At 43.3% G+C, this 23,483-nt stretch overlaps 1 long non-coding RNA gene across 1 annotated transcript; it reads right to left on the reverse strand.

The window, feature by feature from the left end:
* Window positions 1-13,104: 13,104 nt before the first annotated feature.
* On the reverse strand, window positions 13,105-14,065 carry LOC124658424. The gene is made up of 2 exons (XR_006989186.1): window positions 13,724-14,065; window positions 13,105-13,296 (listed from the first exon to the last, which is right to left on the reverse strand). It is a non-coding gene; the product is annotated as an uncharacterized LOC124658424 (long non-coding RNA).
* Window positions 14,066-23,483: the final 9,418 nt, after the last annotated feature.

Consider the following 23,483-nt stretch of genomic DNA (forward strand, 5'->3'; position numbering starts at 1 on the left):
GGTGCAGCAATAGTACTAAAGTTGGGCACAAATCTGCGATAAAACCCAGCTAGACCATGGAAACTTCGTACTTGACTCACATTCATGGGAGTAGGCCAATTTTGAATAGCTTCAATTTTAGACACATCTACTTCTACTCCATGCTTAGAGACAACATAACCAAGAAATATGACCTTATCTTTGCAAAATGTGCACTTCTCAAGATTACCATAGAGTTGATTATCACGCAACACTTGCAAAACATGTCTAATATGTATAGTATGATCAGATTCATTGCGGCTGTAGATTAATATGTCATCAAAATACACAACCACAAATTTGCCAATAAAATCACGCAAAACATGGTTCATCAGTCTCATGAAAGTGCTAGGTGCATTAGTTAACCCAAAAGGCATTACTAACCACTCGTATAAACCAAATTTTGTTTTAAAGGCTGTTTTCCACTCATCCCCTTCTTTCATCCTAATTTGATGATAGCCACTACGCAAATCAATTTTAGAGAACACAGCGACACCACTCAATTCATCTAACATATCCTCTAAACGGGGAATAGGATGACGATATCGAATAGTAATGTTGTTTATAGCTCTACAATCTACGCACATACGCCAAGTACCATCTTTCTTAGGAACTAGAATAACGAGGAACAGCACAAGGACTAAGGCTTATGCGAATATAACCTTTGTCGAGTAGCGCTTGTACTTGCTTACGTATCTCCTTCGTCTCTTCGGGATTAGTGCGATATGGCGCCCTATTGGGCAGCGATGCTCCGGGAATCAAGTCAATTTGATGTTCAATACCTCGCAATGGTGGTAGGCCTGCGGGTACCTCCTCCGGAAACACGTCGTCGAATTCCTGCAAAACACTAGAAACACCAAGAGGAAGAGGGGTCATGTCATTAGAAACCAATACCGTACCCCTGTACAAAAGCACAAGAGGCATGGCCGTAGGATCCTCACTAAATTCTCTCATGTCTTCTTTGGTGGCTAATGAAACTAAGGAATTCACTCTCTCACTTTTCGTTATATCACTCACGACATTACAATTCTCTCGCCTATCTAGAGGTGCATCCTCCAAGTTGACTTCAATCTTCTGACGAGACTCATTGACAATTTGTTGTGGTGACATAGGCTGTAAGTTAATTTTCTTGCCCTTGTACTCCAAGTGATATGTATTGGCTCGGCCATTGTGTTGCACAGAACGATCATAGAGCCAAGGCCGACCCAATAGTAGGTGACAAACCGTCATAGGAACCACATCAAAATCAATGCAATCCTTATACGGTCCAATCGCAAACTCAACACGCACCATGTGGTTTACCTTCATCTCACCATTGTCGCTCAACCACTGAATATAATATGGATGCGGGTGCGGTAGGTACTTCAACTTCAGCTTGGTACATAACTCCTTGCTTGCTAAATTGCGGCAACTCCCGCCATCAATAATGACCTTGCAAGCCTTGTCAGGACCAACTAAAGCTTTAGTTTGGAACAAATTGCAGCGGCTGAGTAGATGCACTAGGCAACACATTAAGAGCACGTCTGCGACACAACAATGGTTCGAGCATCGGAAGGATATGCATCTTCACCATCGGTGTCATAGTCATCATCGTACTGGAGCATTTGGATCAACATCATCTCCGAGTCTCATACTCATTGTCCTCATTGACAATCATGACTTTGCGGTTAGGACAATCTCTCTTGAAGTGGCCCTTGCCACCACATGTATGGCAAAGCATATCGCGGTTGCGCGTTGTAGACATACTAGAACCACTCGTACTTGCAGCAGATTCGGATTTCTTTGCATTAGATACATTGGAGACCGGTTTGCTAGGCGGAGTAGAGTAAGGAGCGGAGCGCGTCGAAGGCGCCGGCGCCGTAGAGGGCGCGTGGGGTGTAAAACGCCCAGCTCCCGTAGCACGTCCCTTAACCTTTGCTTCTTCAGCCAACTGTGATTCAGCTTCTCTTGCATGATGTAACAGTTGATTCATATTGGTGTAGGTGTAATGACGAACAATGCCTTTAACATCATACTTCAATCCATTGAGAAAACGATGCATTGTCATCTCTAGAGACTCACGGACACGACCACGCTGCATAAGCATCTCCATCTCCATGTAGTACTCATCAACCGTCTTCACACCTTGCCTCAATAGTGTTAGCTTATCAAATATATTCCGCATGTAATTTGTAGGCACAAAACGAGAAGTCATAACCTCCTTCATTGCACGCCATGTACGGATAGGCTGCGCACCATCTTCGTCGCGGTTACGAACCAAAGAATCCCACCAACGCAATGCATAACCATCAAATTCAGAAGAAGCAAGCTTGATCTTTTTTATCTTCAGAGTAATTGGGATGTAAACTCCACAACTTCTCAATCTTGAGCTCCCAAGTAAGGTATTCTTCCACATCAGCTCCTCCTTCAAACTTGGGTATGGAAAACTTGGGCTTACCCAATCCATCTTCTTCATCCTGTCCACGACCATTGCGGCCAAGTGGAACCCAACCACGAGGACGATGACCACGAGGCGCACCACGAGCATTGTGTGCGTCATCTTCAAGCTCAGGATCTTCATCATTTTCTTGTTGTTGTTGTTGTTGTGCAGTCAAGTTCTCAATAGCGAGACGCATATCCGCAATATTGCGCTGTATATCCGTCATTTGATCGGACAATCCCGTGACGGTTACATTAGTAGCATCCAGCGTTTGTTTGATCTCATCAACTGTACTCTTAAGCTCATCATCCTTAGTGCGGAATTCACGTCGCATCTCATTACGAAGAGCTTCATACTCCCTCCATGTGATGATATCTGCCGAATTCTTGTTTTCCTGGTTAACAATCTTATTATCACTAGCAGACATGATTAGTAGGTTAGTGCACTAAATCAAAAATATATGGTGGTACTCTCACAACTCACTCAAAACTGATAAGAAAAGGAAATCTTACCGTTCCAAAGTAAATTAGTGTTGCTTACCACTTGTAGTAACAACTAGTGCACGGATGTAGCGAAGCGAATATCAAGGGTATAAGAACAATCACACGACAAAGCAGGGTATATGTAGGGCTGTAGGTAGGCTACCTATTTGCACCAATAACAAGCTCTAGCGCTGACCGTAGACAACCAAAGATACTCACACAAGGCGATATAATGGGGCAATGCAACTATATGGAGGAAAGGTTGCAATGCACAAGAGAGACGCTAGCAAAGCTCAACGAGACGAGGCACAAGATTGCTCAACTACGGATGCGGTAAAGAAAACTTAGGCCTTTCACTTGATTTCAACTAGCACACACTTTTCTTTTTGTATTTTCTTTTTGTAACACACGCAGCTATGTAGCTCTTTTTGCTTCTTTTCTATTGTCTCTTTTGTTGATTTTATGACTCAACTCCTTGATAACACGGCCAACAAGATATGCAATGCACCAAAACCCTAATGAGCAGCCTGTCTAGCGGTAAAACTAGTCTCTTCTGGGGAAGTTCCTAGTCACGTATATCGAAAGCCTGTAGCTATGGTTTGGACAAACACACTGTATGCTATGTGGACTCGGAGTAAACAAAACTGACTCTAGATGATAAACTAGATGAAAAGAAAACACAAACCCTAACAATTCTACTAGAAGAAAGATAAAGGTACGCAAAAACAACTCCGAAAAGCAACTAAAACTCAAAATTAGTGCAATCTATGGCTATGGCAAACCCTAACCCTAATTTTTTTGGCCTTTTCTGGATAGGAAAACACTCACAACTCAACTATGGGATGGATTGTGGATGGCTTACCGAGGAAAACTGGAAATCTGATACCAAGATGATAAGGGGTGGCCCGATCTTCTCAGTAAGCAACGGTGGTGATGATGATCACGGGGTGATGGCAGCGGAGAAACACGACGATGTAGTGGATGATAACTTGTATGACGCAACGAGATCTCTCGATTGGTCCCTGTCGCCGGATGCAACAGCTCTCAACCCTGCAAGATATTCGCAACTCCACACACTTGCGCACGTAGCCGCCGACCACGAAGCGATAAGTTGCAACCGTCTAATTCCCAATGGAACAATGAGATCACACAAGACTTAAACGAGATCTACACAATATCCAAGCAATATAGTGTAGGGAATTCAATAGTTTTGCAGAGCAAACAACTAAGAACTAGGGTTTATCTTAAACGTGGTCTAAAGCAACTTGTGGGGCGTCCCGAGGGACTTATATAGGCGTGCGGGACGACCTCGGAGTCCAAAAAGTACGAAAATAACCGACCCATAATAGATACTGGTCGAGACGGACTCGGACCGGTCCGGTCCGGAATCCGGTCGACCGGGCTGTGGACCGGCCGGTCCGGTCTGTGGTCCGGTCAACCGGTCGGCAACCGGAAAACTGCGAGGTTTCCGGTTTTCGTCCGGTACGAGGGGCTTCGTCCGGTTGGCGGCCGGTTGGCGACCGGTCGACCGGGCCAGGAACCGGGCGGTCCGGTCTGGGGGCCGGTCTGACCGGGTTCTGGACCGCCTGGACGTCGTCTTCTCCTCTCGCGCATGCCTCCCGCTCCTCCCTCGCGCGTCCATGAGATATCTTCATGTCCAGCTCCATGTCCAGCTTCACGACCATCTTGACGTCCGTCTTCATGTCCAGCTGCTCCTCTCCTCGTGCGATGCTCGTCTCCTCTTGATACACTGATGATACATAAGTAATAGGACTTAGGCGGTATAAAGTTCTCATCAATCAAAGTATCGTTTAGAAACAAGTTCACCTGTTGTTTAAGTAGCTTCGCACGAGCTCGTGTCATTGGTCCAATCCTGACTTCATTGGACTTGAGCTTCACAGCAGGTTCATCTTCAGTTGGTAATGACGGAGGTAGTAGTGAGGTAGGGATGTCCTCATCAAACTGGTTAAAATTGATGGAGGGGGGCGCCATGATCTACAACATATTTGCAAAGAGTTTAGACTAAGTTTATGATAAAATGAGTTCAGATTTTAATTCTTAAATTAACTAGGTGAACTCCCACTCAAAACAACATCCCTCGCATTGTCTTAGTGATTACACGAACCAAATCCACTACACCAAATCCGATCTTCATGAGAAAATATGTAGGTTCAAAGGCGAACACTCAAAGTGTTCACCATATCATTCATATGACTCATGCTCTATCTTTCAGTATCCCGTGTTCCGAGACCATGTCTGTACATGCTAGGCTCGTCAAGGCAACCTTAGTATCCGTGCGTGCAAATCTGGCTTGCACCCATTGTATGCACATGTAGAGTCTATCACACCCGATCATCACGAGATGCTTCGAAACGACAAGTCTTAGCAACGGTGCATACTAAGGATGAACACTTTATTATCTTGATATTTAGTGAGAGGGATCATCTTATAATGCTACCTTCGCGATCTAAGCAAAATAAGATGCATAAAAGGATTAACATCACATGCAATTTATAATGTGTGATATGATATGGCCTTTCTTCTTGTGCTTTTTATCTCCATCTCCAAAGCATGGACATGATCTCCATCATCACCAGCATGGCGTCAAGGTCAGTGGCGCCGCTTCATGGTTGCCCATCACTTATAGCTACTATAACAACTACTTGAAATAAAGCTATTACATGATGAATAGACATGCATGTCTTTAACAAAAATTAAAGACAACCATTAGGCTCCTGCCGGTTGCCATAATACAACAGTGAACATCTCATACATCAAATATAATCATCATCACATCATGGCCATATCACATCACCAAACCCTGCAAAAACAAGTTAGACGCCTCTAATTTGGTTTGCATATTTTACGTGGTTTAGGGTTTTCGAGTAAGATCCAATCTACCTACGAACATGAACCACAACGGTGATACTAGTGTTGACAATAGAAAGTGCAAATTGTAATCTTCACTATGGTGGGAGAGACAGACACCCGCAAAGCCACTTATGCAATACAAGTTGCATGTCAAGCGTGGAGCAAGTCTCATGAGACGCGGTCATGTAAAGTTAGCCCGGGCCACTTCATCCCACCATCTCGCAAGATGCAAAGTACACAAACTAAAGCAACAAAAGCATCACCGCCCACAAAACCATTGTGTTCTACTCGTGCAACAGATCTATGCATAGACATGGCTCTGATACCACTGATGGGGTTCGTTGCATAGAAAACAAAAAATTTCCTACCGCAAGACGAATAAAACCAACAGATCTAATCTATGGAACACCCAAGATCTAATCTACAAGATCGAAGCAACGAGATGGAGATGAGACTAACCCTCGAAGATTCCAAAGCCTACGAGATTAATCTCGTTGTTGGTGTAGACGATCGTCCCCGGTGCTGCAATCCGGCAGCACTTCCGTACTCGGTCGCGCGTACGGTGTCGATGAAGCTCCTTTCTCTCCCGTTCCAGCGGGAAGCGGAGGTGTGGTAGATCTCCTCCAAGTTCCAGCAGCACGACGGCGTGGTGGTGGTAGTGGAGGAAGAAAACTGCAGGGCTTCGCCTAAGCCTGGAGCAGCGTATGGTGGAGGAGAGGCGGCCAGAGGAGGAGGCAATGATGGGGGGTGGTGGCCGGCCACCCCCTCCCCTCTTTATATAGGGGGCCAGCCGGCCAGGGTGGCCCCCTTCCCATCTAGGGTTAGGGGGCGGCGGCCAAAGGGGGAGAGGGCTTTCCCCTCCCCCAAGTTGATCCCCCCCAGGGAAACCCTAGGGGGTTGGCCGGCCTGGGCCTTGGGGGGCATGTGCCCCTGGCCCATTAGGCCAGGAAGCATCCCCTCGGCCCATGATAGGCCTCCTAGGTCGTGGGCCCCATGGTAAATCCCTCCGGAACCTTCTAGAACCTTCCAGTCAACCACCGAAAAAATCCCGAACATTTCCGAAACCTAGAAATCAATTTCCCTTATATGAATCTTATTCTCCGGACTATTCCGGACCTCCTCGTGACATCCTGGATCACATCCGAGACTCCGAACAAACTTCGTCTCCATACCATATTCAAATCTACTTATGCGACATCGAACCTTAAGCGCGTCACCCTACGGTTCGCGAACTATGCAGACATGGTTGAGACTCCTCTCCGAGCAATAACCAATAGCGGGATCTGGAGATCCATAATGGCTCCCACATATTCAACGATGACTTAGTGATCGATTGAACCATGTACATACGATGCCAATTCCCTTTGTCTCGCGATATTTTACTTGTCCGAGGTTTGATCATCGGTATCTCCATACCTTGTTCAACCTCGTTACCGACAAGTACTCTTTACTCGTACTGTGGTATGTGATCTCTTATGAACCATTCATATGCTTGCAAGCTAATCAGATGACATTCCACCGAGAGGGCCCAGAGTATATCTATCCGTCATCAGGATGGACAAATCCCACTATTGATCCACATGCCTCAACTCACACTTTCCAAATACTTAATCCCATCTTTATAACCACCCATTTACGCAATGGCGTTTGATGTAATCAAAGTACCCTTCCGGTGTAAGTGATTTACATGATCTCATGGTCGAAGGATAAGGCAACTATGTATCGAAAGCTTATAGCAAATTGAACTTAATGACTTGATCTTATGCTACGCTCATTTGGGTGTGTGTCCATTATATCATTCAACTAATGACATAACCTTGTTATTAATAACATCCAATGTTCATGATCACGAAACCATGATCATCTATTAATCAACAAGCTAGTTATACAAGAGGCTTACTAGGGACTCCTTGTTGTTTACATAACACACATGTATCAATGTTTCGGTTAATACAATTATAGCATGGTATATAAACATTTATCATAAACACAAAGATATTATAATAACCACTTTATTATTGCCTCTTGGGAATATCTCCAACATCGAGATCGTCGTCGTCCGCCTCCTCCTCCGTGGTCGCCGCCTCCCGTCACCGCTGCTACATCGTGTTGAACACCACTTGGGCCGCCTCCTGGTCCGCGCCATCCCTGAACTGCTCGTCTAGCACCGCGAGCTCCGGGTCCTCCTCGATGCCATCATAGTCGTCGAAGAACTCGTATAACTCGAGGAAGTTGGCCGGGAGGGGTGGAGGTGGAGACAATGGTGGAGGTGTTTGGCCGCCGTTGATGCGGCTCAGCATTGGGTTGGTGGTGGCTAGGCAACGAGGCATGTTTTCGTGGAGGCGGAGAGAAGGATTGCTTTGCAGCTGTGGTAGCGATATCAAGCAGAGTCTGTCTTTTATAGCCGGTTGCGGCACAAAAAGAGGCGGGGAGAAAGCACGGGAAGCGGTGGAGAAGACGCAGGAGGATGCATGGGAAGGCGGACGATGGTGACGCGTGGAGGAGCGTAGCACCGACATGACGTCTTGCCTGCTCAACCTTAGAAACCATCATCGTCATTAAGGTTCATGTCGCTGACGAGGAAGGCCCACCACTCCCGATGCATCTCTGCATTGCGTCTAGCGCCCCCGCAACGCCCCCTTTGTAGAGGGAATGGGCTTGGGGCGCCGTGCAGCGTACTGGGCCGTGTGGGCAGAAAAGGGCTTTGGCACGTACCACTGGAGGCAATCAAACGTCCAGCCCGGCTCAAATCCCCTTTGGCAGATAGTTCGGAGGACGCGACTTGCGATGCTCTTAATGGTGGTACACAAACAAGCCTCCATTCCCGTTGCCATTTGAATTTAGTGTCTTAGAGCATCTCCACTTGGATTGGTAAAAACTGCAAATATAACAATTTGCTTCAAAAATGTTGCTCCAACAGCATTTGTATAAGTGGTTGCTCACACAAAATTATAGCAAGCTTGCTATCCTTGCACCTCCACTTTGTATATATACTATATACAAAGTCTAGAGTCACTTGCTATATTTCTAAAACCTACATGGCAGAGGACCAACCACCTGCACGGGACTATTCTGCCCGCGACCCTTTCGCGTCGGTGTGGACCCGTGACCTCGTCGTCGTCGTCTCTTGCCGCCCCAATAGCCATGGAGGGCACGCCCGACCTCCCAGGTGTGTCCGTAGACCCCGCGCCTTGTTCGCCGCCCCTGCATGTTCTCCGCCTGTCCCCGCGCGTCCGCCGGTCCCAGTGGGAAGCCGAGGAGGCTACCATGTGACCTTTCCACGCTGGTGCCACCAAATCCTCCAGTTTGTGTCACACGTGTTCGATTCCGCCTGGTTTCGGTTGGATTGATGGTCGGCGGCATCGGTTTCGGCCAATCTAGACTTATTGACCCGTCCCATGGCTGCTGGTTTCGTCAACATGTTCGCGGGAGGCTCGTATCCATGGGGATGAAAAGATAGAAGGAAAGAAAAGGGAAATGGATGACCAACTGACATGTGGGTCCTAGTGTAGATTCGTTTCTGTCTCTAGTTTTAGGATTGCTATTATACGAAGGCTACAAAAGCAAAAGCTTGTGTGGATTGCTATACCCTCTCTCTCATCTTTCTATAGCCAATTTTTAGCAATCCAATATGCAAATGCTATTGGAGATGCTCTTAGAGCAGTCTCAGAGATAATTTACTAAAAGAAGCACTAATCTCATATGTAAGCACATGATTGTAATTTTAATTTTTTCTGTGTTTGCATGGTTTGAGAAGTAAAATAGTATTGTTAACACAGAAGATTTTGATGGAACATACAAGGAATCCATTTGTTCACTGCCTCTGCTGCAAAGTCAACCATGCTTGACAGAAGAACTTCGGTGAGATGTTTGTGCGGTTGTACTTTGCTAGAATTTCTGTGAGATTTGCTGGATGATTTCCCTGATCTTGATGGCTCGGCGGCCGCAAGATATTGCATACCACATTGTCCACACGCCATTGACGCAACCTGCGTGTAAACGGGAAGATGACGCGCCAAGGTATGGAGAAAAGGGCAGCCAAAGCCGGCCGGCAACCTTCTGGAGCCACACAACCGGCCGCACCACTCGCCAACAAGCCAGCCAGGTCAAGATTCTTACATCATGCATCGTCCTGATTCTGGAGATGGAAGAAAATGAATGTACCTCGCTCCGAAGTATTTCCAGCATGATATGCGCATGCATGCATAACCCTTCCTGTGATAATTCGTTCTCACCAAATCACACTTGAGGCTTCAGGATTTATTGAATAGTCAGGCAGTGATAACTTTGTCACTCAATTTTGCATGCGTAATTTTTTTTTTGCTAAATAGTGTTTTTTGGTTGACTCAACATTCATATTAAGAAGATGCATGCAAAAAAGAAGTTCACACTCCGCTCCTACATGCTACCTCGCTTCTATGAATAAGGTATATGTGTATTTTAAAACGGACTTTGACTATATTGTGCGTAGTTAGTATTGTTGAATTCGTATTAAAAAACACCTTCTAATAATGATAATTTTATACCAACAATATTTACATATTTGAATTAATTTTTGGCCAAATAAAAAACACGGAAAATGAGGGGCCCTTATACATTGGAATGGACAGAGTAGGAAAGATGCCCGTAGCCCATAGAACAAGAACAAAGTGACACAACCCAAGCAATGGAACATCAATGTCATATACTATTTTAACTGTTTTTTATCCACAATAGATTTACCTGGACCAATACATTAGATTGGTATACTATTTGGGGGATTTGTTCTTTTACTAGGTCGTTTAGGAATAGTATTACTTATCAACCCCATTTATTATGCCTTTCCTCTCGGATTAGTTCTTGTTTGTATATCATTATTTTTTTGACCCTGTTTGTATATCATTATTCTATTTTGTTACTATTAAATTTCTACTTTGTAGTTGTGGCACAACTTTTTATTTATGTGGGATCCATAAATACCTTGATCATATCAGTTGTAATGTTTGTAAATGGCATTGAATGGTTAAAATAAAAAATTATTGGACAACCTAAATGCACGAGTCTGGTCCGGAGACTACGCCACCAGGCCCACCACGCATGTTGGGTACATACTTCCTTTGCCATCCGCTCAACAAGACACATCATGCCTCGACACTAGGCAACGTAATGTAACCTTTACAACAGAGCATTCCAAGCTAACAAACAGTTACCTAGCAAGTCTCGCCTAAAAGTTATGTTTATGATATGTTTGATTCACATGATTCACAAATCGTAGGAACAAAAAAATGATAAAAATGTAGGTACAAAACAAAGCATTGAAAAACACATAAATTTTGTAAATTTAGTTGTTTGGTTCACATGAATAGGAAAATGCACAGAATTCCTAGTAAGCATGGTCAAATCAAAGCCAGACCGCACGAGGAACTATAATAAGGATGTTACTATACCACTAGAGACCTTGATCATACAGAGGATGTGGACTTCCCCCGTTTCGGAAAAAATAGAGACCTTGGTCTTGTTATTGATGCGCATGATTCTGAAAAAAAGAGGTACATATGAGTTTTTCCTTCAAAACAGAGATCAAAGAAATTTTCCGTGTGTTTTTCCTTTGCAGCTCTTTTGAACCAAACAACTAAATAGCACCACAATAGGGAATTTCAAATATATAAGTTATTCCTCGATTTTTCTTTTGAACCAAACAAGCCCCAAGAAGTGATGTGCCCAAAGCTCCTTTCTTACTTGTGTCGAACAATATGATGAAGTCCTATATTCCTAGTAGTTAACGTGTATAGATGCATCTTGATCCAATTGTGTTCCAAAAGATCTTTTATACATGAAGATCTTCCGAGAGCCTTGTTTTTTTCCATTCGAGTAGAATTAGAAATTAATTACTAATTAAATATACTCTTAATAAGTGAAATATAACACATGTGTATAAGTGGCATATTATGATCACTTTCGATCGTGTAATTCAAAAAATTACAGGAATATAAAAAAAATGCATATAATATAGTGTCAATATTTAAAATGCTACATGAGCCAAGAAAATTAAAATAAGCCATAGATATGGTTTGATTACACCATCAAATAAGAGTATTTACATAACTTCCAAGAGCATCATGTACATAGGCGACACGCGTTTGTGAAAAGGCACAAAAACTATATTTTCCATGCATGCGTCCTCTCTCAAAGCTGGACATGGATCGAAAGGACAAGCTAGGTTGTAGTGGGCACCTTGTAACAAACCGGCCATAGCTTACCAAATCGTCATAAAGGAAGGCTTGGAGCTATGTGCACATATGTGTGGCCCATGAATCTTCCAAAGGGACCATGCATGCATGCAAGGTGACAAATGTACTTGGATCGCCATGACATCAGGGATGTGCGTGGTGGTTAGGCATGCCAACAAAAAGTTGCAACTAATTAGATGTGCACTCATGAGCACACCTCGTGGTGAAAAAGAAAAGTAAATTACCAATGTTGACAAAAATAAGAATTCTAAGTAATTCTATAGAATCTTGTATGCTTTTTTTTTCTTCTTTCTGCAAATATAACTTATATGCTCTTCAATTTTCAAAGAAAGATATCTACTCCTTTTAAGAATACTTTTACCGCTAATTTTTTCGTACAAAAGTCCCTCGTCACTAACGTACTCTATGAAAAATTATGTATACATGAATTTCAAGCATTTGCATTTTCTCTATTAAGTTTAAAACTTGGGATATATTTCCATTAAATTGACATTTTGCAAGTGAGATCAACATAGATCAAAGAAAATAGCTAGAGAAGAATTTTGTGTATGTGTGATAAGGATGGAGCGTGTCTCCCATAGTACAAGACCCAAAAGAGTAGGAAAGTGTGGGCAATCATGCGTGCAAAGTGGGATCATGAAAAGATGGATGGACGGCAGTTTCATCCTTCAAGCAAGAGCCAATCATTCAGCTGCACTGCTACCAGCTCTTCTGTAGACCTATCTTGCAAGCAAGAATTGATAATCAATTGTCCTCAGGATGGACATGACAACTCATTTTATAATTCTTTTCAACACTCCTTCTTTCTGTCCCTTAGGGAATAAGATTAATCATATCAACCATTCGTTTAAATTATTGCTACTACGGTGTTTGTGAATTCCACACCACCAGAATGAATGAATAATAGTCACCACTGGTAACATTTATTATCAATTCAGTAACATAGCTATCAACGTTTTATGAATATCATTATGCAAGGAAACAGGATATTAGTAACATATATCATTTGCATGTAGTAATATAAACAATGTTGTCGATACAGACAATGGAACAAAAACATGATCTCCTTTTCTAGATTGATGGATATAGATAAATATGCTTTTTTATGCCCCTAACAAACATCATTGTAATCACAATGATATAGCTGAGATTGAATGAATTAGCAAGCCATATCATAGATATGGAACTAAACCCTCTTGATGGCTAACTAGATCTAGAACATTAAACTCTTGGGAGTACTTGAGCGATTAGTTTTCATCTTCTTCTTGCAGAAGTTCTGGTAAGACAAAATAACAATACATATGCATGTTAGATTACGATGTAAATCAAGAAATTGAAAAATAAGTACATAAATTAACCTGAGTAGAGAAACCCAGTAATAATGCCAAAGGTTGTCAAAACAGTCACCGTCGAAAAAATCTCACGTATGCAAAATAAAAAAGATAGAATTAACCGAAATTCGATCTAAAATGATAAATCACATGCGACAAGATCGATTCAGATATTAATTACTACCGGCACAAGTCAATTTATACGTCACCCTCGGAAAAGAAGTTCTTTTCTTAGTCGGCAAATCTGGCAGCGGAAAGAAAGTTGAGTAATCGGCAAGATCTAAAGAAACCCAAGAATCCCAGATCCGTGGACAGGAAGAGGATGAAAGCTAGAATGAATAAAAGAACTAGCATAGGATCATCTCAACTTACACAGAAATTAACAAACCTGGCAGGCCATCAATCAATGGAGAGGAAGATGGATCTCGATCATCTCACCCTTGAGGCCGGATTCCTGGAAGGCTAGCTAGAAGAACCTGGCGAGATTGATGCATCCATACCATATGGATGGAGATTTTAGGGTTTTCGTTGTGCTCCCACTAGCAGATGAAACTCCAGCATGACCTGATTGATGGATCCCGATCCTCCCCATCATCCATGAGTTCGATCATCAGATCATGCTGGCAGCTTCACCAACTCGTGGTGCACCTGATCTACCCTTCGCAGAGCAAGAAAGGGAAGAACTTGAGCTAGAGAGAGGGGCGGGGAGAGAGATGGAGATGTCTGGGAATTATTGGGGGAGAGCAGAAAGAGACTGGGATATATAGAAGGCCAAGCGGTCAGTGAGAAACTGAGAATTGCTCTCTTACTTTTTCACTGATGTTCCATAGTCCGTACAATGTTAGTTACTTGTTGCTGTTAGTACTAGCAGGACATAGTGGGGAGTAACATAGAGTAGTAACATGGTGCATGTTACTACTCTATGTTACTACCTTCATAGTGGATAGTTACTATATGGGGAAAATTGATGATAACCCCCCCAGTTCGCGCGACTTTGATCATAACCCCACCTTTGTGTCGCTGACATGTGGGGTCCGGACCCACATGTCAGTGACACAAAAGGGGGTTATGATCAAAGGCGCGCCAACTGGTGGGGGTTATCATCAAATGCCCCTTACTATATGTGGTGTCATGCATGTTATATTTATTAGACTTGTAGACTCATCTTGTCTTGATAAGTGTGATGTTATGGTAACATAGCTAGTTACCACCTCACTCTCTTTCTTCATTTATTACCATGCCATGTCACCAAAATGCATTGGGGTGTGTGATGTTACTAGCTATGTTACTCCCACTATGAGTAGTCTAAGCACTAGACAAGGTTGGAGAGAAAGAATGGAACTGGGCGCCACTAGTACTGCTGTGAAAGTGTGAAAATCACTGCTGCACCAGACCACGAGTGGCTAGCTGTGAATGAAATGTGCACAGGACTACCAGGAGTTGTAATCACATCAGATGCGTCAAAGAATAGATCCAAGCAAAGCAAGCTAGAGACGAAATGTCGCCGATTCGCTGGATCAAAATATTATATAAATAAGAAAATTTGGTTTGCGGTCCCAAATTTAAGGCATGCCACCAAAGGCATCCAAAGATCCCAAATTTGTATATTAACCTTCATTTTTTTCTGCGCCAACAATTGTTTATCAGCCGTCTATAATCGATTCCGTCTAGCAACTAGCTAGCTAGGGACCATCTCGTCCATGTCAACATCACATTAAGTTGATAGCAATTTTTCATAGTATGGAGTTTTAATCGTACGTCTGTCTACCAAAAATAAGGCCAATGCATTGTTAATTATTTCGTGGAGGGAAATTTTATAAATTTTGTGAACACACCCAAGTAGTCCTGTTCACTCTTCAATTCCTCATTTTCACTTGATTAGAAGACACTGTTTGCTCATAATTAATTACTACTTAATGGTTTTGTTTGGATGAATCATAAGAGCAAATATTGATCTGTTCACCCTTTAATTCCTCATTTTCAGTTGATTAGAAGGCACACGTCTGAAAAAATTAAATTTGGATTTTTTCGATAAAGAGTAAATATTAGTAAGATGATTGTTACTATAATACTATTAATGATTGTGTTCACAAATCGCAAAGAAATTTGATTTTGTACACGATCAGTAAAGAAAAAGAAAATTGATCTGTTAGATAGCATGAGAAAATGAGGGCTGCACAGAGTGGCAGAACGGCTGTGCAGTGACACAGTTCTGGAAGGGTGAAAGTGACGAGATCGATCGATATATCCATCAGTAACTTCCGTTGCAGAACTTGGTAGTACTGGCTAAGTTTCTTTATATATGTATATGTAGCTTCATAGGCGCGGTCTGGATCCTTGCTTGATCTAGCTAGCGAGCTCTTATTTTATTTCCAAATCTAGTGGAGCTAATTACGCTAATGTATACAGGCAGATAGTGGAATAGACTTGTCCTACCAGCCCAATGCAATTGCTTGAACAATGTGTATATAGTACTACTGAAGATATGGCCATGAATGTACGTGTGTATTTTTATAGGTAGGTATTTCTAGAGCTGAAGTAAATCATGTGGAAAAAAACACTAGTATTTGGTGTTCATCATATAGTATTGGTTCCATCTTTTTGTTTCTGCTCTACGTACTAGCTGAACTACTCGAGCGCAAGAACTCAGTACATAATGTCTCTATCATCAAATCATCACGTATGGAGCTAAACAGATTAATTTGTTTAATATATATTGTGCTAGTTAGTTGTGGCCAAGAGTTTATGCTATACTAGATTTTGCATAATAATCATATACATAGGGATAGTTAGTTCTTGCTGACCTAGCTAATTAACTAACACTAGTTAAGTGGTATAGTGTGGGGACAAAAAACTAAAAAAACCATGAACACACATATCAAATATGGACTATCTGTGAACGAAATGAAGTGATATATGACATTCCCCACAAATTAAGTACCTAGCTAGCTAGTTTGTCAAGCAAGCAGAATGGTTGTGCAAAAGTTAGAATGAATTTCATTCCCTTGCTTCTCTACTACTATGAATGTCTGGTCCTGCCACAGCGCATACATGCAGTGGTAGTACTACACATTTTTCGGTTACCAGCTGCAGTATTAGAGATTTAGGGAATGATGACATGCCCTCCCATTGGATCTGCACACACATATGCCCATTGTTGTGAAGAAATGATGCTGTCAGTCATGATCTAACAATGATTCACACGCAGGAGCTAACACACGCTGCGAGTCAAAGCTAGATCATGCTGGCAGCTTCACTCATTCACATGGGCATCTGATGAATCTACCTCTATCTCTAGGAAATTCCTGTCGTTCCAAGAGAATTTGTGTGTGTACTAGAAACTAAGATGCTTCAAAAGCGGGGAGGAAAGCAATAGATTAGCTAGTATTGAAATCAGAAAGGAAGTTCTTCCTTGAACGACTCACCAAGTACACAAGCACAGGATGGAAGGTGTTTGGAGAATGTAGAATAGAGTAGAAGAAACAAAAAGAGAACAAGACCGTTTGCCCTGTGTCAAGAGCTGGATGGGCACATGTATTTATAGAGGAAATGTGTGTGGTACTGGGTGATTGGTTGTCATGGTGGAGAGGTGATGCTAGGATATTATATTTTTTCTTGAGGTTGTGGATGCAAAAGTAACATAGCTGGTCAAACTATAAATTCAAAATATCATTAAAAACTAAATACTACTATTTTTTATAAAATGTTAGACACAGGGAGGGTTTAGATAGGGAGGTAGGGCTGATGCACGACGTGTCTGCACAGGGGAGGGCAGAGAGACAGATAGGTGGTAGCTAGGGTGCGGCTGCGTGCATGCATCGATCCATGCCATGCATGTATCGAGCTATAGCGATAGGATCGTGTGGATCGATGTATCGATGTACTCCTAGCTGTAGAGGAGAACCTGTCTTTAAAAAAATGCAGTAGGAGAACCATGAATCACTGTGTGCAGTAGTATCTGTGCTGGCACGGGTACGTACATCTAGCTAGCGGTAGGCCTTGTCGAGTAAAAGCATTTGATTATCGGATCGAGGCCCATGCTTACCTCTTTTCATGTCTAACTGTTTTCTGCAGTTGACAGACAGATTAAGTTAAATTAGGGTCCTTCCAATACACTAAACACACGGCATATGCATCGATCTTACCTGTCGTAGACACATTCGTCGATCTTGTGTAAACTAACTCCAAAGTATCTAGGTATAAAATCGTAAACTAGGTAAAAGGTATGCCATCTAACCTTAAAAAAGCTTCTCCTCAACCTAACCTTCCCACCTCCACAATGCTACTGACCTAATTCTAAAACTCCGAGGATCGAAAATGTTCAGAGTCGTTCATGCATGCGAGATTAGTCAACTAATCAGCCGGCCGCAAGCGTGCATGCGCTTGTTGGGATACGTACATGTGTGGGAGATGATGCCACCGGGAAGGTGAGACAATAAAGTACAGGTTGCAAGAGCATCTCTAAATTTTGCGTTCGTAGTACCAAAAACCAAAATTTAGAGGAGCAATCTTTTTTTCAACATAATTTGCAAATTTAGCACATTCATACATGACAACATAACATATGATGATTCACAATGCATATAAAGTCGCAATTGATAGCATCATCTAAACTTAACAAATTGGTAGCTTTCAAATACAAATTGATAGCACTAGTCATCATCTTCGTCAAACCTTCTCCACTAGTCATCTTCTTCCTCAAACCTCCTCCTATTGTAGCGCATGACTAGAGCAGACAACCTACTCGTTATCGATCGCAAGGATCCACCATCTCCACTTGTTCTTTGGTTGAAGTTGACCTGCACTAGTGGAGAAGAGGCCTTTTGTCCAAAGCCCTTAGGAGCAATAGTCACCGTTTTGAAGCAAACCAGGACAAATGGGGGGCATTGGTCCCTATTTGTTCCGCGCGGGGCGACCCCACCCATTGGTCCGGGTCCGTTTGGGCCCCTTTAGTCTCGGGACCAAAGGCCCACCTTTTGGACCCGGTTTTCCTTACCAACCGGGACAAAGTCTCCATCTGCCTACATATATGCCCCTGCCCAAGTGTGAGCCACGCTTAGCAATTTTTCGACTTCTTATCACAAGAGGGATGTATGTTGCTTTTCTCTCTTCACATGCACAAGAGGTGTTTGATGAAATGACTAAGAGTTTTTGCCACTTGAGTTCACACAAAACAAGCCACACTTAACTGTCTTTTTTCTTCTCCATCGAGGTTAACAACTTTATCCTTTCATCTGTCATTGATAAAATGCATGTGTATATATATGATGCTCTATAATGGTTTTTGATAAGCTTAATTATATCATGCAGATGAATCGGCAATGGATGTACATTGACCGGCGTTTTGACGAGTTCACTTCGGGCCTGAGTAATTTTATCATCATGGCTGAAGCAAACAAACATGGTGGCTTTATGTATTGTCCATGTGTTAACTGTAAGAATGTCGTAAATTACGCTCACTCGAGTAGCATTCACGGCCACCTGCTGCGATCTGGTTTCATGTCCCAGTACTATTCTTGGACCAAGCACGGAGAAAGAGGGGTTATGATGGAAGACAATGAAGAAGAAGAGGATGATGACAGCTATCCCATGTTCCCTGAATACGGTGATTCTGCATAGGGGGGTTGTTTTCCATCAGAAGGCAATGAAGCAGAAGATCAAAAGGTACCAGATGAGCCCGCTGATGATGATCTTGGTCGGGCCATTGCTGATGCAAGAAGAGAATGTGAAACTGAAAAGGAAAGGTTGGCCTTCGACTAGATGATAGAGGATCACAACAAATTATTATACCCAACTTGCGAAGATGGACATAACAAGCTAGGAAGCACACTGGAATTGTTGCAATGGAACATAGAAAACGGTGTCACTGACTCAAGATTTGAAAAGTTGAGCCAAGGTGTCACTGACGCAGAGAACGCAGAGAACGATCTTATACTGCATTGCGGTGTAAGATCAGACGAGATGACCCAGGTGATGTTGAGGGCGAGCGCCCAAGGAAGAGGGTTCCTGCCAAGGTTATGTGGTATGCTCCTATAATACCACAACTAAAACACTTGTTCAGAAATAAAGAGCACGCTAGGTTGTTGCAATGGCACAAAGAAGACCGTAAGAAAGACGAGATGTTGAGACACCCTGCTGATGGGTCCCATTGGAGAAAAATCGATAGAGAGTTCCCGTACTTTGCAGAGGATGCACGGAACTTAAGGTTTGGTCTAAGTACAGATGGCATGAATCCTTTTGGAGAGCAGAGCTGCAGCCATAGCACCTGGCCTGTGACTCTTTGTATCTATAACCTTCCTCCTTGGTTGTGCATGAAGCTCAAGTTCATTATGATGCCAGTGCTCATACAAGGCCCGAAGCAACCTGTCAACGACATTGATGTGTACATGAAGCCATTAGTCGAAGAACTTCTATAGCTGTGGTCCATAGCAGGTGTATCTGTGTGCGACGAGCACAAGCATGAGGAATTTGACCTACGAGCACTGCTTTTGGTAACCATCAATGATTGGCCTGCTCTTGGTAACATTTCAGGACAGTCAAACAAGGGATACAATGCATGCACACACTGTTTAGATGAGCTCGAAGGTGACTATTTGGATAAATGTAAGAAGGTCGTGTACCTGGGGCATCGCCGATTTCTTAGGCATACCCATCCCGTAAGAAAGAAAGTCAAGCATTACAACGGTCAGGCAGATCACCGGAAGAAGCCTACCCACCGTAATGGTGCTGATATATTTGGTATGGTCAAGGATCTAGAAGTAATATTTGGAAAGGGTCTTGGCGGACGGCCTGTTCCGAATAACGATGTCGGACACGCGACCATGTGGAAGAAGAAATCTATATTTTGGGATCTACCCTATTGGAAAGTCTTAGAGGCCCGCTCTTCAATCGATGTGATGCACGTGACGAAGAATCTTTGCGTGAACCTGCTAGGTTTCCTGGGCGTGTACGGGAAGACAAAAGATACACCAGAAGCACGGGAGGACCAGCAACGTATGAAAGACCCAAAAAACTGCATGAGACAGATAAAGGACGTCATTACTCCAGCTACGCTCTTACAAAAGCAAAGAAGGAAATCTTTTTTTAATGTCTGAGCAGTATCAAGGTCCCGTTTGGCTTCTCCTCCAATATAAAGGGAATAATAAATATTGCAGAGAAAAAATTCCAGAGCCTGAAGTCTCATGACTGCCACGTGATAATGACGTAGTTGCTTCCGATTGCATTGAGGGAGCTTCTACCGGAAAATGTTCGACTACCCATTGTGAAGCTATGTGCATTCCTTAATGCAATTTCTCAGAAGGTAATCAATCCAGAAATTCTACCGAGGTTGCAGAATGATGTGGTCCAATGTCTTGTTAGTTTTGAGCTCGTGTTCCCACCATCCTTCTTCAATATTATGACGCATCTCCTTGTTCACCTGGTCGATGAGATTTCCATTCTCGGTCCTGTGTTTCTACACAATATGTTCCCCTTCGAGAGGTTTATGGGAGTCTTAAAGAAATATGTTCATACCCGTGCTAGGCCAGAAGGAAGCATCTCCATGGGCTATGGAACAGAGGAGGTCATTGAGTTCTGTATTGACTTTATTCCTGACCTTAAGCTGATTGGTGTTCCTGAATCGCGACATGAGGGGAGACTAAATGGAAAAGGCACACCAGGAAGGAAATCAATGATATGTAGGGACGAGATTTCTTTCACTCAAGCACACTACACATTTCTACAAAGTTCCACCTTGGTGGCTCCGTATATCAATGTACACAAGAATTTTGTACGCTCCCAGAACCCGGGGCAGTCGAACGATTGGATTACACGTGAACACATGTTGACTTCCGGCGGTTGGTTGCAAAAGCATCTCATGAATGACACCAATATTGGAGATCAGCTGTACTTGTTGGCCCAGACACCATCTTCGACTGTATTGACTTTCCAAGGGTACGAGACAAATGGGAATACATTTTACACGATCGCCCAAGATAAAAAGAGCACCAACCAAAACAGTGGTGTCCGCTTTGATGCAATAAACAACAAAGGCCCAAATGACACATATTATGGTTACATAGAGGAGATATGGGAACTTGACTATGGACCTTCTTTTAAGGTCCCTTTGTTTAGGTGCAAATTGGGTCAAGAAAACAAGAGGCGGGGTTCAGGTAGACAAGTTGTATGGAATGACAACAGTGGATCTCAACAATCTTGGGTATAGAGACGAACCACTGCGTTCCCGCCTATTTTCTTCCCGCGCTTTCCACCGCTTCCCGCCTCCATCTTCCCGCCATTTTCACTATATATATGTAGGCTTGGACTCCATTTTCATATCACATCTAGACTCAGATCTCTCACATGGCTTCCATCGTATCTCTAACCCCTCGGGAGGCGGCGGCGCTTTGCTCCTCGAACTACCCCTGCCCGCTGGGCTACTGATGCGCGTAAATGTACACGTCCGTTGGGAACCCCAAGAGGAAGGTATGATGCGCACAGTGGCAAGTTTTCCCTCAGAAAGAAACCAAGGTTTATCGAACCAGGAGGAGCCAAGAAGCACATTAAAGGTTGATGGTGGCGAAATGTGATGCGGCGCAACAACAGGGATTCCGGCGCCAACGTGGAATCTGCACAACAAAACCAAAGTACTTTGCCCCAACGAAACAGTGAGGTTGTCAATCTCACCGGCTTGCTGTAACAAAGGATTAAGCGTATCGAGTGGAAGATGATTGTTTGCAAGAAAACAGTAAAACAAGTATTGCAGTAAATTGTATGCTATGTAAAGAATAGGACCGGGGTCCACAGTTCACTAGAGGTGTCTCTCCCATAAGATAAAAGCATGTTGGGTGAACAAATTACAGTCGGGCAATTGACAAATAGAGAAGGGCATAACAATGCATGTACATGATATGATAAATATAGTGAGATTTAATTGGGCATTACGACAAAGTACATAGACCGCCATCCAACTGCATCTATGCCTAAAAAGTCCACCTTCGAGTTATCATCCGAACCCCATTCGGTATTAAGTTGCTAAGCAACGGACAATTGCATTAAGTATGGTGCGTAATGTAATCGACAACTACATCCTTAGACATAGAATCAATGTTTTATCCCTAGTGGCAACGAGCACATCACAACCTTAGAACTTTCTCATCATCTGTCCCGAGTGTCAATGAAGGCATGAACCCACTATCGAGCATAAATACTCCCTCTTGGAGTTAAGAGTACAAACTTGGCCGAGCCTCTACTAATAACGGAGAGCATGCAAGATCATAAACAACACATAAACAAATAGATTGATAATCACCATAACATAGTATTCTCTATCCATCGGATCCCGACAAACACAACATATAGTATTACAGATAGATGATCTTGATCATGTTAGGCAGCTCACAAGATCCAACAATGAAGCACAATTAGGAGAAGACGACCATCTAGCTACTGCTATGGACCCATGGTCCAGGGGTGAACTACTCACTCATCACTCCGGAGGCGATCATGGCGATGAAGAGTCCTCCGGGAGATGAATCCCCTCTCCGGCAGGGTGCCGGATGCGATCTCCTGAATCCCCCGAGATGGGATTCGCGGCGGCGGCGTCTCTGGAAGGTTTTCCGTATCGTGGCTCTCGGTACTGGGGGTTTCGCGACGGAGGCTATTTGTAGGAGGAAGGGCAACGTGGGGGGCCACACGAGGGCCCCACACCATAGGTCGGCGCGGCCAGGGCCTGGGCCGCGCCGCCCTATGGTGACGGCGCCTCGTGGCCCCACTTCCTTCCCTCTTCGGTCTTCTGGAAGCTCCGTGCAAAAATAGGACCACGGGCGAAGATTTCGTCCAATTCCGAGAATATTTCCTTACTAGGATTTACGAAACCAAAAACAGCAGAAAACAACAAGCGGCTCTTCGGCATCTCGTTAATAGGTTAGTTCCGGAAAATGCATAAATATGACATATAATGTGCATAAAACATGTAGGTATCATCAATAAAGTGGCATGGAACATAAGAAATTATCGATACGTTGGAGACGTATCAGCATCCCCAAGCTTAGTTACTGCTCGTCCCGAGCGGGTAAAACGATAACAAAGATAATTTCGAAGTGACATGCCATTATAATCTTGATCATACTATTTGTAAACATATGTAATGAAT

This window comes from Lolium rigidum, chromosome 5, assembly GCF_022539505.1.
Source record: "Lolium rigidum isolate FL_2022 chromosome 5, APGP_CSIRO_Lrig_0.1, whole genome shotgun sequence".
Lineage (NCBI taxonomy): Eukaryota > Viridiplantae > Streptophyta > Magnoliopsida > Poales > Poaceae > Lolium > Lolium rigidum.